Here is a 17,850-nt window from a genome sequence, read left to right as displayed (position 1 = left end):
AGAATCGTCCCCAAAGATTTCGGTCAGAGCTGGCATATGCCAAACATGAATACCACCTGAAGCTACCGGTATAACACCTGGCATGGATACCCAGTCCTGAGTGAAAAAGATACCGCGAGCACGATCTTTTTCAATAAAATCATCGCGCAATAAATCAACAAAACCTAAAGTCATTTCGCGTTCCCCTTCTAACTTACCTACTACTGTACCGGAGTGGATATGATCTCCCCCAGACATACGCAATGCTTTAGCTAATACACGGAAATGCATACCATGATTTTTCTGTCTATCAATAACTGCATGCATTGCACGGTGAATGTGAAGAAGTAGGCCATTGTCGCGGCAATAATGAGCCAAAGTAGTATTTGCGGTGAATCCCCAGTTAAGTAGTCATGCATTACAATAGGAACCCCTAATTCTCTTGCAAATACAGCTCTCTTAATCATTTCTTCACATGTACCCGCAGTCGCATTCAAGTAATGCCCCTTGATTTCACCGGTTTCGGCCTGTGATTTATAAATAGCTTCGGCACAAAAGACAAAACGGTCTCTCCAGCGCATAAATGGTTGTGAGTTTACGTTTTCATCATCTTTGGTAAAATCAAGTCCACCACGTAGACACTCATAACACGCTCTACCATAATTTTTTGCGGATAATCCCAATTTTGGTTTAATAGTACATCCCAATAAAGGACGACCGTACTTGTTCAACTTATCTCTTTCAACTTGGATACCATGAGGCGGGCCTTGGAAAGTTTTTGAATAAGTAGGGGGAATTCGTAGATCCTCCAAACGTAGAGCACGTAGGGCTTTGAAACCAAATACGTTACCTACAATGGAAGTAAACATGTTAGTAACGGAACCCTCTTCAAATAGGTCTAATGGATAAGCTACATAACAGATCCATTGGTTGTCTTCCCCAGCAACAGGCTCGATGTGATAGCATCGTCCTTTGTAACGATCAAGACTGGTAAGTCCATCAGTCCAAAACAGTTGTCCATGTACCAGTAGAAGATTCGGCAGCTACTGCAGCCCCTGCTTCTTCGGGCGGAACCCCAGGCTGAGGACTTACTCGGAATGCTGCCAAGATATCAGTATCCTTAGTTTCATACTCTGGGGTGTAGTAAGTCAATTTATAATCTTTAACACCAGCTTGAAATCCAACACCTGCTTTAGTTTCTGTTTGTGGTGACATAAGTCCCTCCCTATAACTCTTGAATTAAGAATTCTCACAATAACAGGGTCTACTCGATGTTAATTAGGCGTAAATGAAACTTTAGCAAAAATCTCGTAAAACAAAAAGGATATTCAATTAATATAATATCAACTCATTAAAGAAAATTGAGGGCATGCTTAGGTTAATGAATATGTTTCATTCATATATAATGCGTACACCCTGTGTATGTTCTATCCTATAGGAATTCCAATATAGGAATTCGATAGGAATTGAGTTGTTGTTATGGTAAGTTAACACGGTTCGTTATTAAACCATGGATTTGATTTACCAAATCCATAATTATTGTATACTCTTTGATAGATATAGCGCAACCCAAATTAATTCCTAATCCTTATTTTACAAGTTCTTAATAGTTCTCTTTTCTTATTTTGAATGCAAATACCTAACTAAATACTAATAAAATTCTTTGTTGACAGCAATCTATGCTTCACAGTAGTATATATTTTGTATATCGAAGTCCTAGATAGGAAAGTAGAGTAGGCACAGATCCTCCACAAAAGGCAAAATGTATATGAAAAAAAAGATTGATTGAACTTTCCAATGGACTCATTCCATGAGTAAACGATTGAATGGGATTCGCTTGGGCAACGAAATCAAGTCCTGGTCCCCTTTTCTCTCTTATTGAATTAACTAATTCATTTCCTTTTTACTTTTGGATTTTTTTTGATTTGATTTGGCATTATTCAACAATAAAAAAAGAAAAATTTCGACAAATTCCTTTTTTTTAATTATGTGATAATTATGAGAACCAATCCTACTACTTCTCCTCCCGGGGTTTCCACAATTGAAGAAAAAAGTACAGGTCGTATCGATCAAATTATTGGACCCGTGCTGGATGTCACTTTTCCCCCAGGCAAGTTACCTTATATTTATAACGCTTTGGTAGTCCAGAGTAGAGACACTGCCGATAAGCAAATTAATGTGACTTGTGAGGTACAACAATTATTAGGAAATAATCGAGTTAGAGCTGTAGCTATGAGTGCTACGGACGGGTTGATGAGAGGAATGGAAGTGATTGACACGGGAGCTCCTCTCAGTGTTCCGGTCGGTGGAGCTACTCTCGGACGAATTTTCAACGTTCTTGGGGAGCCTGTTGACAATTTGGGTCCTGTAGATAGTAGTGCAACGTTCCCTATTCATAGATCTGCGCCTGCCTTTATCGAGTTAGATACGAAATTATCCATCTTTGAAACAGGTATTAAGGTCGTCGATCTTTTAGCTCCTTATCGACGTGGAGGAAAAATAGGACTATTTGGGGGGGCTGGAGTAGGTAAAACAGTACTGATCATGGAATTAATCAATAACATTGCTAAAGCTCATGGGGGCGTATCCGTATTCGGTGGAGTAGGGGAACGGACTCGTGAAGGAAATGATCTTTATATGGAAATGAAGGAATCCGGAGTAATTAATGAAAAAAATATTGAGGAATCAAAGGTAGCTCTAGTCTATGGCCAAATGAATGAACCACCGGGAGCTCGTATGAGAGTTGGTTTAACTGCCCTAACTATGGCGGAATATTTCCGAGATGTTAATAAGCAAGACGTGCTTTTATTTATCGATAATATCTTTCGTTTTGTTCAAGCAGGATCAGAGGTATCCGCTTTATTAGGGAGAATGCCCTCCGCAGTGGGTTATCAACCTACTCTTAGTACAGAAATGGGTTCTTTGCAAGAAAGAATTGCTTCTACTAAAAAGGGATCTATAACTTCGATTCAAGCAGTTTATGTACCTGCAGACGATTTGACCGACCCTGCCCCTGCCACAACATTTGCACATTTGGATGCTACTACCGTACTTTCCAGAGGATTAGCTTCCAAGGGTATTTATCCAGCAGTAGATCCTTTAGATTCAACCTCGACTATGTTACAGCCTCGGATCGTTGGCAACGAACATTATGAAACTGCGCAAAGAGTTAAGGAAACTTTACAACGTTACAAAGAACTTCAGGACATTATCGCAATTCTTGGCTTGGATGAATTATCGGAAGAGGATCGTTTAACTGTAGCAAGAGCAAGAAAAATTGAGCGTTTCTTATCACAACCGTTCTTTGTGGCAGAAGTTTTTACTGGTTCTCCAGGAAAGTATGTTGCTCTTGCGGAAACTATTAGGGGATTTCAACTAATCCTTTCCGGAGAATTAGACGGCCTACCTGAACAGGCTTTTTATTTGGTGGGTAACATCGATGAAGCTAGCACGAAAGCTATAACCTTAGAAGAGGAGAACAAATCGAAGAAATGAAATTAAATCTTTATGTACTGACTCCTAAGCGAATTATTTGGGATTGTGAAGTGAAAGAAATCATTTTATCCACTAATAGTGGCCAAATTGGCGTATTACCAAACCACGCCCCCATTAACACAGCAGTAGATATGGGTCCTTTGAGAATACGCCTCCTCAACGACCAATGGTTAACAGCGATTCTGTGGAGCGGTTTTGCGAGAATAGTTAATAATGAGATCATCATTTTAGGAAATGATGCGGAACTGGGTAGTGATATTGATCCGGAAGAAGCTCAAAAGGCACTTGAAATAGCCGAAGCTAACTTGAGTAAAGCTGAGGGTACGAAAGATTTGGTTGAAGCGAAGCTCGCTCTCAGACGAGCTAGGATACGAATCGAGGCTGTCAATTGGATTCCCCCATCCAATTGAAGACAATCCAGTGGTTTATAGTTGATACAAAGAAAAAGGGAAGAGGGGTAGAAAAAGTTATTAGATAGCGAAGCGAAGTAAGTCCAATGCTATCTAGTAATTTTTCTACCTACTTACCTACTATTGGATTTGAACCAATGACTCCCGCCGTATGAAAGCAATACTCTAACCACTGAGTTAAGTAGGCAATTTATCACCACAAAGGAAGACCCATTACTTCGATCGATTATATATTGAATCCCTTTTCTAAGCAATACCGCTCTGTTATTGGTCTGTTATATACTAAATACTAAACTAAATACTAAACAGATACAGATCAAAGGGGTATCCTCTGGCATTAGAAAATATTCATCTTGACAAGAAATTATCTATATGTTAAGATATCTCTGATAAGGGCTATAGCTCAGTTCGGTAGAGCAACTCGTTTACACGTGCGCCAATGCTTTTCAAAGGAGCTTATTATGCAATGAACATAATCGATCTTATTGCAAAATCAATGTCTTACTTCATAGATTCGAGAGAATAGGAGAACAGTAGCCTGACAAACAGTCGGTTCAGTCCGATTCAGGTGCCAATTCAGGTGCCTAATCAAATAGAACCCTTATGGATTTGCTAGTTGATAAGGTAAATATCCAGCCCACTAAATGCTAGGCGTAATGAGGATAAGGGCCTCCAAAAAACTTCTTTTCGTTCTATGAACTTTAAGGTGTATGAAGTCTCATAGTTAACTCTTGCAGTGGAACGATAGAGACTCCATTTCACTTAGGTTGATTTAATTTAGACCGGAGGCAGACCTAAGTCAAGGTAATCCTCCTTTGAAACACTTTGGTATTGCTCCTAGATAGATCATAATACAAAAAATCAATCAGAGCACAGGGAGCCATCTCATTATCTTTCCGTAAAGAAAAACTATGGTGGACTAACTGATCTTTAAATCAGTTTATGAAAGAGCCCAATGCAAAAAAATGCATGTTGGGTCTTTGAAACAGTTCAAATCATTTCGATAATAATCCGTTTGATCTGTTTTACCGAGAAGGTCTACGGTTCGAATCCGTATAGCCCTAATATGCCCTTTTTTAGATTTTAGGATCTCTATCCTATGTTTTCTTTAGTTTAGTATAGTTTTCATTTTCTCATTAGTATTTGTTTATAGACTGGATAGGCGCCTGCGACATAGAATAGAGATAAAAGCATTACCAAAGGCTCATTCATCGAAAATCAAAATCATACAGACAGGAAAAGAAAAACGAATTTCTATCAAATCAATAGAAGAAAGGATCCTTTCCCTGATTTGAATCCCGTCCTCCTTCAAATAGGATATCTCTAGACTTCCCTATAATAACTGCAATGATTTTATCCATTTTGCGAATTCCTACTTTGTTTTAAGTATATTTATTACTTTGTTTATAGATACATTATGTAAATTGATCAACTTTAAATAGAAAAAATAAAGTAAAGAGTAAATAAGAAAACAGAATATTCTGTCTCATAGTTCTGAAATAGAGTTCTTTATTTTTATTTTATAGTATTACTTCTCATTAATTATACTGCATAGATTAGTCCTACTATCTTAATTAGGTTCTAATTTAGTAGTATTCTCATTTTTATTTAATAGTCTCTTATTATTTTATTATTAAATATTAAATAAAGGATAGAGCTATTCTTTTTTCTAGAGATTCTAGAGAAAGCGAGACAAAGTGAAACGAGAAAGTTTTCTTTATATAAGAATTAGATCTACATACACCATATCTAAATAGAATGGAAATCCAAAAGAAAGGGAGTTGGGATTCCATTGGATGAATCTTTAAAGAAGATGCAGCACAGAGGAAACAAAGGCTAAACTTAAACTAAGCGCTTTTGTTTGAACAAAAAAGATTCTTGTTTCACCGAGGAAAAGAGAGAAGTTCTGGATAAATTGACAATGCTGAATTGAATTGACTAATTTAAGTTCCGCCTATTCCACATTAATGGGAGTACATTATGTTTCTGCTTCACGAATATGATATTTTTTGGACATTTCTAATAATAGCAAGCCTTATTCCTATTTTGGCATTTTCGATTTCAGGACTTTTAGCCCCGGTTAGTGAAGGACCAGAGAAGCTTTCTAGTTATGAATCGGGTATAGAACCCATGGGAGGGGCTTGGGTACAATTCCGAATACGCTATTATATGTTTGCGCTCGTTTTTGTTGTTTTTGATGTGGAAACCGTCTTTCTATACCCTTGGGCAATGAGTTTCGACGTATTGGGTGTATCCGTTTTTATCGAAGCTTTGATTTTCGTGCTTATCTTAGTTGTTGGTTTAGTTTATGCATGGCGAAAAGGAGCCTTGGAATGGTCTTAACTGAATATTTAGACAAAAAAAAAGAAGGAAAAGATTCTATTGAGACAGTTATGAATTTGATTGAGTTTCCCTTACTTGACCAAACAAGTTCCAATTCTGTTATTTCAACTACACCAAATGATCTTTCGAATTGGTCAAGACTCTCCAGTTTATGGCCCCTTCTATACGGTACCAGTTGTTGTTTCATTGAATTTGCTTCATTAATAGGCTCACGATTCGACTTTGATCGTTATGGATTGGTACCAAGATCAAGTCCTAGGCAAGCAGACCTAATTTTAACAGCCGGTACGGTAACAATGAAAATGGCTCCCTCTTTAGTGAGATTATACGAGCAAATGCCTGAACCAAAATACGTCATTGCTATGGGAGCCTGTACTATTACAGGGGGAATGTTCAGTACGGATTCCTATAGTACTGTTCGGGGAGTTGATAAGTTAATTCCTGTGGATGTCTACTTGCCGGGCTGCCCACCTAAACCGGAGGCAGTTATAGATGCCCTAACAAAACTTCGTAAGAAGATATCGCGAGAAATAGTTGAGGATCAAACTCTATCTCAAAATAAAAATAGATGTTTTACTACCAGTCACAAGCTTTATGTTAGGCGCAGTACTCATACAGGAACTTATGAGCAAGAATTGCTCTATCAATCACCATCTACATTAGATATATCTTCTGAAACTTTTTTCAAATCCAAAAGTTCAGTACCTTCCTACAAATTAGTGAATTAGGAGAGGGGCTCTTTTGTGTAGAAAAATAAAAAGCAGGGCAATCTTTCAAACTTGCATCCGAAATGTGAAATATTTATACAAAGAGGGAGAGATGAAGACAATGCAGCAGGGTTGGTTATCTAATTGGCTAGTCAAACATGAGGTGGTTCATAGATCTTTGGGCTTTGATCACCGAGGAATAGAGACTTTACAAATAAAAGCAGGGGATTGGGATTCCATTGCTGTCATTTTATATGTATATGGTTACAATTATTTACGCTCCCAATGTGCTTATGATGTAGCACCCGGTGGATCTTTAGCTAGCGTGTATCATCTTACGAGAATACAATATGGTATAGATAATCCAGAAGAAGTCTGCATAAAAGTCTTTGCCCAAAAGGATAATCCTAGAATTCCGTCTGTCTTCTGGATTTGGAGAAGTGCCGATTTTCAAGAACGCGAATCTTATGATATGGTGGGAATCTCTTATGATAATCATCCGCGCCTTAAACGTATCCTAATGCCTGAAAGTTGGATAGGCTGGCCCTTACGTAAGGATTATATAACCCCCAATTTTTATGAAATACAAGATGCTCATTGAATGATAAGAAATTCATGCTCACTTATACAACACAACTCCAGATTTTATTCAAGTCAAGGAATATTTTTAGGTTCTTTTCCTAGATGAAACGGAATACCTATTTATAATTAATTCCTAATTATACAAAAGCATTCCAGATAGACTGAGCAAAAAAAGGGTTTCATTTGGATTCCCCTATTTTGAAAATCGCATATTAATTTCCTTCATATGAACAGAAAAATAGGATGACTCAAAGAAGTTCTCTACCAGGAACTTTGTACCGCGCACATTACTTAGCACAACTAGGAAAATAAGATAAGATAAAGATAAGCAAGACTAAAAAAATATTCGTCGGAATAGCGGAATACAAAATTAAGAAACGCAAAAAAATAAAGGGGAATCTCACCCCCTTCTTTATCATAAAGAAAAGATATATTTTAAAACTTCTTTAAAAAGAAAAAGAAGTGCCTCTATATTTATATTATAGATTTATCCACTTAGATGAATAAATATTATTAATGAATATGTATCACAATCCATCTCGAGGTATTTGGATCAATACCTATTCGGTGGATCTTTTTTTTTTTTTTCTCTGCCAGGAACCAGATTTGAACTGGTGACACGAGGATTTTCAGTCCTCTGCTCTACCAACTGAGCTATCCTGACCTTTTCTTGTGCATCATCCTAGTAGAGTATTTGTATCTATGTCAATTAAAAGGACTAAAAATTAATTAAAGTATTTCAAATTTTAAATTTGAAAATGGGGGGGGTAGTCCTATGCATTGTGCATGGTTTACTTAAATAAAACTTAAAAATAGAGTGAATAACCAAGATTTCTTGCCGATACTCTAATAAAAAAGAAATCTATTCAATGAATAGGATAAGATCCATTGAGTTCTCTTCGCATTCCTTTGTGAAAGAGTAGAATGAGAAAGCTAATGAATCTTAAACCCATTGCATTGATAAAAAGAAAAAAAAGTGCATTGATAAAAAGAAAAAAAAAAAGAGGATAAATAATAATAATATAGTATAGTTAGGGAATAAAAGAGGATTTGGGGATAGAGGGACTTGAACCCTCACAACTTATAAAGTCGACGGATTTTCCTTTTACTAGAAATTTCATTGTTGTCAGTATTGACATGTAGAATGGGACTCTCTCTTTGTCCTCGTCCGATTAATCCACTTTTTTAAAGATCTCGAAAACTTTGAATTTTAATTGAAGAATTTGATTATTCAATATTCGATTGGAGTGGATTCACAATAATGAAAAAAAAAAATTATGATATGAGTTTTTTATTTCATAATCATTATCATTTCTAATTTCATTTTTAAAAAAGATAAAGAACCTATATTATAATTAGAATATAATATGAGTTCTGTGATTAATCGTTTGCTATGTCAGTATCTATACGTGTTTATTAAATGTATAAGGTATAAAACCCCTCTTTCTCTAATTTAGAACTAGAAGGAATTCCACTAACAACACAACGTAATTAACTCGATTCGTTAGAACAGCTTCCATTGAGTCTCTGCACCTATCCTTTTCCTTTGTATTCTAGTTCGAGAACCCCTTGTTTTCTCAAAACACGGATTTGGCTCAGGATTGCCCTTTTTTAATTCCAGGGTTTCTCTGAATTTGGAAGTTACCACTTAGCAGGTTTCCATACCAAGGCTCAATACAATCAAGTCCGTAGCGTCTACCGATTTCGCCATATCCCCATTTCCCTCTTCTTTGAGACCAGGATTCCTTGTGTAATTTCATCCATCTCTTAGTTTTTTTTTTGAATCATTGAGTTCATCACTCAACGTAGTCTAGCAGTTCAGTTCGACTCTATTTGAGAGACCTCGCTTGCTTATTGCAATTCAGAATTGAATTGATTCTATCCTTGATGTATTTGCAATTCAATCCGAATCAATATATCCAAAAGTTTTTATCTCCCCCACCTCCCGTCTTACTTTTTTATAGTATTCAAAATTATACTATAACGCTTGATATTTATTCTTTTTTTCTAATCAGAATTAGCAATTTTATTTACTCTGACTCTATGTTCCCCTTAGTGAAATATTAATCCTCAAATTATTAACAAATAATAAAGTCTATAATGATCGAATGAAAATACCAATAAATTCTATAATTTTATTTTTTAATATCCTATAGTTAAGCATATCAAGCTAACTTTATCTTTAAGAAGTTTTAGTATTTTTTTATTTTTATAAGTATAACTTCAAATTTAGAACTAGTTAATAGCTAAGATTAATAACTAATATCTGAGATTTTACGGATTTCCTATACTATACCTATTTCTATTTGTTACACTATTTCCGTTATGTAAGCCCACTTAGCTCAGAGGTTAGAGCATCGCATTTGTAATGCGAGGGTCATCGGTTCAAATCCGATAGTCGGCTTTTTTTTCTCTATCGATGTTCTACGAACAAGAATCTCTTTTTTTCCGAATTAAATGGAGAATCCAGGATCTTTTATGTTTTTTACCTTACAATTTTGCTAGATACAAAACAATAAAATAAATAATATATATACAAAAAAAAAAGATTTTGATGAAATTCCATTTTTTGGGGTACTTTAGTTGATTTTACTCTGTTTATCCTGTAGTTTAATTCAGTTTTAATTTCGATGTATTCTGTAATGTAAATACAATGAAATTAATTGTGTAAAATGAAATTTCAATAAAATAAAAAAAGGAGTCTTCATGTCCCGTTATCGAGGACCTCGTTTAAAAAAAATACGCCGTCTGGGAGCTTTACCAGGACTCACTAGAAAAACACCTAAATCCGGAAGTAATCTTAAAAAAAAATTCAATTCTGGGAAAAAGGAGCAATATCGTATTCGTCTTCAAGAAAAACAGAAATTGCGTTTTCATTATGGTCTGACAGAACGACAATTACTTAGATATGTACATATCGCTGGAAAAGCAAAAAGGTCAACAGGCCAGGTTTTACTACAATTACTTGAAATGCGTTTGGATAATATCCTTTTTCGATTGGGTATGGCTTCAACCATTCCTGGGGCCCGCCAATTAGTCAACCATAGACATATTTTAGTTAATGGTCGTATAGTCAATATACCAAGTTTTCGTTGCAAACCCCGAGATATTATTACTACGAAAGATAACCAAAGATCAAAAGGTCTGGTTCAAAATTATATTGCTTCATCGGACCCGGGGAAATTGCCAAAGCATTTGGCGATTGACACGTTGGAATATAAAGGACTAGTAAATAAAATCCTAGATAGGAAGTGGGTCGGTCTCAAAATAAATGAGTTGTTAGTTGTAGAATATTACTCTCGTCAGACTTGAACTTAACGAAAAAAGGAAAGGTTCATAGAATTTTCTTCCCCTTCCCCTTTCCCCGAACTAAATCGCCCTAAGACCATTACCATTAATTTGTATTTTCCCATCAACTAGCTAAAATTGATTAACCCTAGGATTAGGATCCTTTTTTCTTTTTTCCTCTATGTGTATTTTACATACCACAGTAATTTGCTATAGAGAATTTCTAATTTCTATTAAATCAAAATAAGATAATATAAGATATTATATTATTGCTGGAAAAAATTGTTATTTGATTTGATACATTGTGATCCTTAACGTTGATGAATTAAGAAAAACGGAAAGAGAGGGATTCGAACCCTCGGTAAACAAAAGTCTACATAGCAGTTCCAATGCTACGCCTTGAACCGCTCGGCCATCTCTCCTACATAACTTATTATGGAAAATAAACTGAGTGAATAGCGAGTTTTCTTATTCCTGCAGTACAGGTACAACCGCAACCACTCGGGGGTTCCATAGTTCTATTGGAAAAATTCCTTTTGATCTAAGTGGAAGGATACAGGATTTTTTACTAGAAATTGCGCTCGCTATAAAATAAAAGTTTTAATTTGGGTTTTCCCGCAACTAAAGAAAAAGAAAATGGAAGAATTCTTCTTATTGCATAATAAAATAAAGAAACCTTAGAATTCCGTTTGCATAAGATACGCTACACCATACTATCGAAATCAAAAATAGGGTATGAGACAATTAATAACTTTGAAAACACGAAATAGTTGATAACATAAGTTGTTGTTCAGAAATAGGAAAGTGGAATGAAATCCAGTCTTAGTCAAATATTTCATATCTCTTCGTGTCCAAGCAGAAGGAAAAGGATACAATTTGAGCTGAGCGGAAAATCCATATCTCTCTTATCCATTTAAAGCATATGGATTTAGAGTAGAGCATATGGATCAATCTATTTATAATTATAAGAATCGAATGTGTTTGTTTTTATGTTATTTTGTGAAGGAATGAAAACAATTCTATATAGAATGGGTTGGGAATTATGCCTAGATCCCGTGGAAATGGAAATTTCATTGATAAGACCTCCTCAATTGTAGCCAATATTTTATTGCGAATAATTCCGACAACCTCAGGAGAAAAAAAGGCATTTACTTATTATAGAGATGGTGCGATTTGACTCTTTTTTTTGCTTTTTTTTTAGCCCTACCTATACCTCAGTCTTACGAAAAAGAGAGGGGGGTTGGCATAGAGAGAACCAAATTTGTAAAGCAAACAAACCCACGCTTCGGGAAGGTGAGGCGAACTAACAATTCCTTCCGTCGTGTATCCTCGATTGATGCGGCTTCAGATACTTCAATTGTAGATTTGAGTATTGAGCGAAAGGTTACACCTACAGGATATGGTATGGTATGGATTACAGGCCAATCCTACTCTATTAGTATCCGTAGGCAGCATAGGGGAGAAAAGCACTACACCTAGAAATAGGAATCAACAAGAGAAAAACTTTGTTAGAAATTACCCCTTTCCTGATCGGTATCAGGGCTGGGAAGAATGGTTGGGATAACAAACAACCATCAGGTTTGTACTTTGGATACCCCTATAACCATCAAAGATCGTTGAAGTAGCTAATTCCTCTAAATAGGAGGCGTTGAGAACAAAGAAATTATTGGAGCTATCGTTTTCCTCTAGCATTAATAGAATTCATTGGTGTTAAGAAAAACCTCTTGTGGGAAGGTTGGCTAGAGATTTCTTGGAAAAATACCAGCCCCTTTCGGTTCATAATGAGACGGGACTAATTCTATTTTGATTCTATAGATTATTTCGCTTAGTACTATTATGTACAGAAGGGAGGAGCCGTATGAGATGAAAACCTCATGTACGGTTTTGGAACGGAGATTTTTTGAATAGAATGAACGACCGTAACGGATGTTGGCTCAATCCGAAGGAAATTATGCGGAAGCTTTGCAAAATTATTATGAAGCTACGCGACTAGAAATCGATCCCTATGATCGAAGTTATATACTCTATAACATAGGCCTTATACACACAAGCAATGGAGAGCATACAAAGGCTTTGGAATATTATTTCCGGGCACTAGAACGAAACCCCTTCTTACCGCAAGCTTTTAATAATATGGCCGTGATCTGTCATTACGTGCGACTATCTCCACTATAGAAAGAAAAAAAAAAAAGAGAGGATCAAATTTTCTAGTAAATACTAGAAAAAAAGGGCTTTCTACATAGGGATCGTAAAAACAACGATTTTTCCCTATCAGCTGTAGGAAGGAAGGACACTTCACGAGAATCAAAAAACGAAGAAAGTATGGCCTATACTACTACTCTATGGATAAAGTTTCTCAAATTGATAGAGAAAGCACCGTAAAGATCAATTAGTGAGCGACTGGGTCGATACAACTAAAAAAAACTGCTTACTTATCCCATGATATGGGGCAAAATTTAGGAATCCGCTTATGTAATAGAGCCGATCCACTAAGGGATTAAGCAGCGGTGTAGTATCAGATCCCAAAGATAGTAAGTTCTTTTTTCTTTCTTATGGAAAAAAGTCTTTTTCAAGGATTCTATAGAGATTTCATATATGAAACCGGGATAGTTACCTCTCAGAAAATTTGAACGAAGGCTCTATATCTATCTATGCTTCATTCTTCTGAAGGTGGGAAAAAAGATCAAACTGATTATTGATAAAAATTAGGGTTTGAAACTTAGGTAATTAATTTCTTCTGCTTAACCCAAGAACAAATTGGATCGATTTTTGATAAATCGAATTCAGTTAAGATAGGGGAAATTCAGATAGCAATTTCTGAGCCGTATGAGGTAGGAAACTCTCAAGTACGGTTCTAAGGGAAGGAACTTCCTATTCCGACCGAGGAGAACAGGCCATTCTACAGGGTGATTCGGAAATTGCGGAAGCTTGGTTTGATCAAGCTGCTGAATATTGGAAACAAGCTATAGCGCTTACTCCGGGAAATTATATTGAAGCACAGAACTGGTTGAAGATTACGAAGCGCTTTGAATTTGAATAAGACCATGCTCCTTCTTTTTCATAAAATGGGTGGTTTGGTTGTTGATCCATTAATCAAATAAATTAGGTCGTAAGATCGAATCAAGAATTTCATTATATCCATTTCTTATACCTTCTATTTTATATGATATTTCATAAGAATAAACCATAGGGATAGGGTCTAGAATAGAAGTAATAAAGTGAATAAAAAGAGGGGGCAATCTAAATATTGCTAATATATTAGGACCATCTTATTAATAATTCTAATGAGTTATCTTGGAATTTAGAATCAAATAAAAAACCCTATATTATGCTCAAGGAAAGTAGATATAGATAGGAGCTTATGCCCTCAAAAAAAATACACTAGTTTCTTAAATTAAAAATAAAAAAGATTTTTTTCTTACGTCGAGAAATATTTGTTTTTCAAGATAAACAATGTCCGTTAGGCACCTAATCTTTATGTCATAATAGACCCGAACACTTGCCTCGGATTGACTTCAATATATAATTGCTCCAGTGAATAACTAAAAAAAAAATAGAAGGATGGTAGATAGTAAAGAAAAGAACTAATCACAATATCTATCTTTCAAAATCTATCTTTCAAAATCTATCTTTCAAAATATATATCTTTCAAAGATTCACTAAAAAGACAGTTGGCGGGTCTCTTTGTATGTCTTGTCCGGAAAGAGGAGGACTTAATGATTATTCGTTCGCCGGAACCAGAAGTAAAAATTGTTGTGGATAGGGATCCTGTAAAAACATCTTTTGAGGAATGGGCCAGACCCGGCCATTTCTCAAGAACACTAGCTAAGGGCCCTGATACTACCACTTGGATCTGGAACCTACATGCTGATGCTCACGATTTCGATAGTCATACTGGTGATTTGGAGGAGATTTCTCGAAAAGTCTTTAGTGCTCATTTCGGGCAACTTTCCATTATCTTTCTTTGGTTGAGTGGCATGTACTTTCATGGCGCCCGTTTTTCCAATTATGAAGCATGGCTAAGTGATCCTACTCACATTGGACCCAGTGCTCAGGTAGTTTGGCCTATAGTAGGGCAAGAAATATTGAATGGTGATGTAGGCGGGGGTTTCCGAGGAATCCAAATAACCTCTGGTTTTTTTCAGCTTTGGCGAGCATCTGGAATAACTAGTGAATTACAACTCTATTGTACTGCAATTGGTGCATTGATTTTTGCAGCGTTAATGCTTTTTGCTGGTTGGTTCCATTATCACAAAGCCGCTCCCAAATTGGCCTGGTTCCAAGATGTAGAATCCATGTTGAATCACCACTTAGCGGGATTATTAGGACTTGGGTCTCTTTCTTGGGCGGGGCACCAAATTCATGTATCTTTACCAATTAACCAATTTCTTGACGCTGGGGTGGATCCTAAAGAGATACCACTTCCTCATGAATTTATCTTGAATCGGGACCTTTTGGCTCAACTTTATCCTAGTTTTGCCGAAGGAGCAACCCCTTTTTTCACTTTAAATTGGTCCAAATACGCAGAATTTCTGACTTTTCGCGGAGGACTAGATCCAGTAACCGGTGGTCTCTGGCTGACCGATATTGCGCACCATCATTTAGCTATTGCTATTCTTTTCCTAATCGCAGGTCATATGTATAGGACCAATTGGGGTATTGGCCATGGACTTAAAGATATTTTGGAGGCTCACAAGGGCCCATTTACAGGACAAGGCCATAAGGGTCTTTATGAAATCTTAACAACGTCATGGCATGCTCAATTATCTCTTAACCTAGCTATGCTAGGCTCTACAACCATTGTTGTAGCTCATCATATGTATTCTATGCCTCCCTATCCATACCTAGCTACTGACTATGGTACACAACTTTCCTTGTTCACACACCACATGTGGATTGGCGGATTTCTAATAGTCGGTGCTGCTGCACATGCAGCAATTTTTATGGTAAGAGACTATGATCCAACTACTCGATACAACGATCTATTAGATCGCGTCCTTAGACACCGCGATGCAATCATATCCCACCTTAACTGGGTATGTATATTTCTAGGTTTTCACAGTTTTGGCTTGTACATTCATAATGATACCATGAGTGCTTTAGGCCGTCCACAAGATATGTTTTCGGATACTGCCATACAATTACAACCTATCTTTGCTCAATGGGTACAAAATATCCATGCTACTGCGCCTGGCGTAACAGCTCCTGGTGCAACAACAAGTACTAGCTTAACGTGGGGAGGCGGCGAGTTAGTAGCAGTAGGTGGCAAAGTGGCTTTGTTACCTATTCCATTAGGAACCGCAGATTTTTTAGTCCATCACATTCATGCATTTACCATACATGTGACTGTATTAATACTTTTGAAAGGTGTTTTATTTGCTCGGAGTTCCCGTTTGATACCCGATAAAGCAAATCTAGGTTTTCGCTTTCCTTGCGATGGGCCTGGCCGAGGGGGAACATGTCAAGTATCCGCCTGGGATCATGTTTTCTTAGGTTTATTCTGGATGTACAATGCAATTTCGGTAGTCATTTTCCATTTCAGTTGGAAAATGCAGTCGGATGTTTGGGGTACTATAAGTGATCAAGGGGTGGTAACTCATATTACAGGGGGAAACTTTGCACAGAGTTCCATTACGATTAATGGGTGGCTTCGAGATTTCTTGTGGGCACAGGCATCGCAAGTCATTCAGTCTTATGGTTCTTCATTATCTGCATATGGTCTTTTTTTCTTAGGTGCTCATTTTGTCTGGGCCTTCAGTTTAATGTTTTTATTCAGCGGCCGTGGTTATTGGCAAGAACTCATTGAATCTATCGTTTGGGCTCATAACAAATTAAAAGTTGCTCCTGCTACTCAGCCTAGAGCCTTGAGCATTATACAAGGACGCGCTGTAGGAGTAACCCATTACCTTCTGGGTGGAATTGCCACGACATGGGCATTCTTCTTAGCGAGAATTATTGCAGTAGGATAGTGGCTAGGAGGATTTGAAAGGCATTATGGAATTAAGATTTCCCAGGTTTAGCCAAGGCTTAGCTCAGGACCCCACTACTCGTCGTATTTGGTTTGGTATTGCTACCGCACATGATTTCGAAAGTCATGATGATATTACTGAAGAACGTCTTTATCAGAACATTTTTGCTTCTCACTTTGGGCAATTAGCAATAATCTTTCTATGGACGTCCGGAAATCTGTTTCATGTAGCTTGGCAAGGAAATTTTGAATCATGGATACAGGATCCTTTACACGTAAGACCTATTGCTCATGCGATTTGGGATCCTCATTTTGGTCAACCCGCTGTGGAAGCCTTTACTCGAGGAGGTGCTGCTGGTCCAGTGAATATTGCTTATTCTGGAGTTTATCAGTGGTGGTATACAATAGGATTACGCACCAATGAGGATCTTTATACTGGAGCTCTTTTTCTATTATTTCTTTCTACGCTGTCCTTAATAGCGGGTTGGTTACATCTACAACCCAAATGGAAACCAAGCCTTTCGTGGTTCAAAAACGCGGAATCTCGTCTCAATCATCATTTGTCAGGACTTTTCGGGGTAAGTTCTTTGGCTTGGACAGGACATTTAGTTCATGTTGCTATTCCCGCATCCAGGGGGGAGTACGTTCGATGGAATAATTTCTTAGATGTATTACCCTATCCCCAGGGGTTGGGACCCCTTTTGACGGGTCAATGGAATCTTTATGCCCAGAACCCTGATTCGAGTAATCATTTATTTGGTACCGCTCAAGGAGCGGGAACTGCCATTCTAACTCTTCTTGGGGGATTCCATCCACAAACACAAAGTTTGTGGCTGACCGATATGGCTCACCATCATTTAGCTATTGCATTTATTTTTCTCATTGCCGGTCACATGTATCGAACTAACTTCGGAATTGGGCACAGTATTAAAGATCTTTTAGAAGCGCATACTCCTCCGGGGGGTCGATTAGGGCGTGGGCATAAGGGCCTTTATGACACAATCAACAATTCGATTCATTTTCAGTTAGGTCTTGCTCTAGCTTCTTTAGGGGTTATTACTTCCTTAGTAGCTCAACA

The 17,850-nt window shown here is 37.1% G+C and overlaps 3 non-coding genes across 3 annotated transcripts; 1 reads left to right on the top strand and 2 right to left on the bottom strand.

Annotated features, from left to right (window-relative positions):
- Positions 1–8,107: 8,107 nt before the first annotated feature.
- TRNAF-GAA (transfer RNA phenylalanine (anticodon GAA)) lies at positions 8,108–8,180 on the bottom strand. The gene has a single exon. It is a non-coding gene; the product is annotated as a tRNA-Phe (tRNA).
- Positions 8,181–9,847: 1,667 nt separating this feature from the next.
- TRNAT-UGU (transfer RNA threonine (anticodon UGU)) lies at positions 9,848–9,920 on the top strand. The gene has a single exon. It is a non-coding gene; the product is annotated as a tRNA-Thr (tRNA).
- A 1,219-nt stretch (positions 9,921–11,139) lies between these two features.
- Positions 11,140–11,226, bottom strand: TRNAS-GGA (transfer RNA serine (anticodon GGA)). Its single transcript has one exon. It is a non-coding gene; the product is annotated as a tRNA-Ser (tRNA).
- Between the last annotated feature and the right edge of the window lie 6,624 nt (positions 11,227–17,850).

The sequence above is a fragment of the Triticum urartu genome, unplaced genomic scaffold, assembly GCF_056163025.1.
Source record: "Triticum urartu cultivar PI428250 unplaced genomic scaffold, HENAU_Tu73 scaffold2, whole genome shotgun sequence".
NCBI lineage: Eukaryota > Viridiplantae > Streptophyta > Magnoliopsida > Poales > Poaceae > Triticum > Triticum urartu.
The sequence above is the reverse complement of the archived record's forward strand: the minus strand, read 5'-3'. Positions and strand labels throughout refer to the sequence as shown.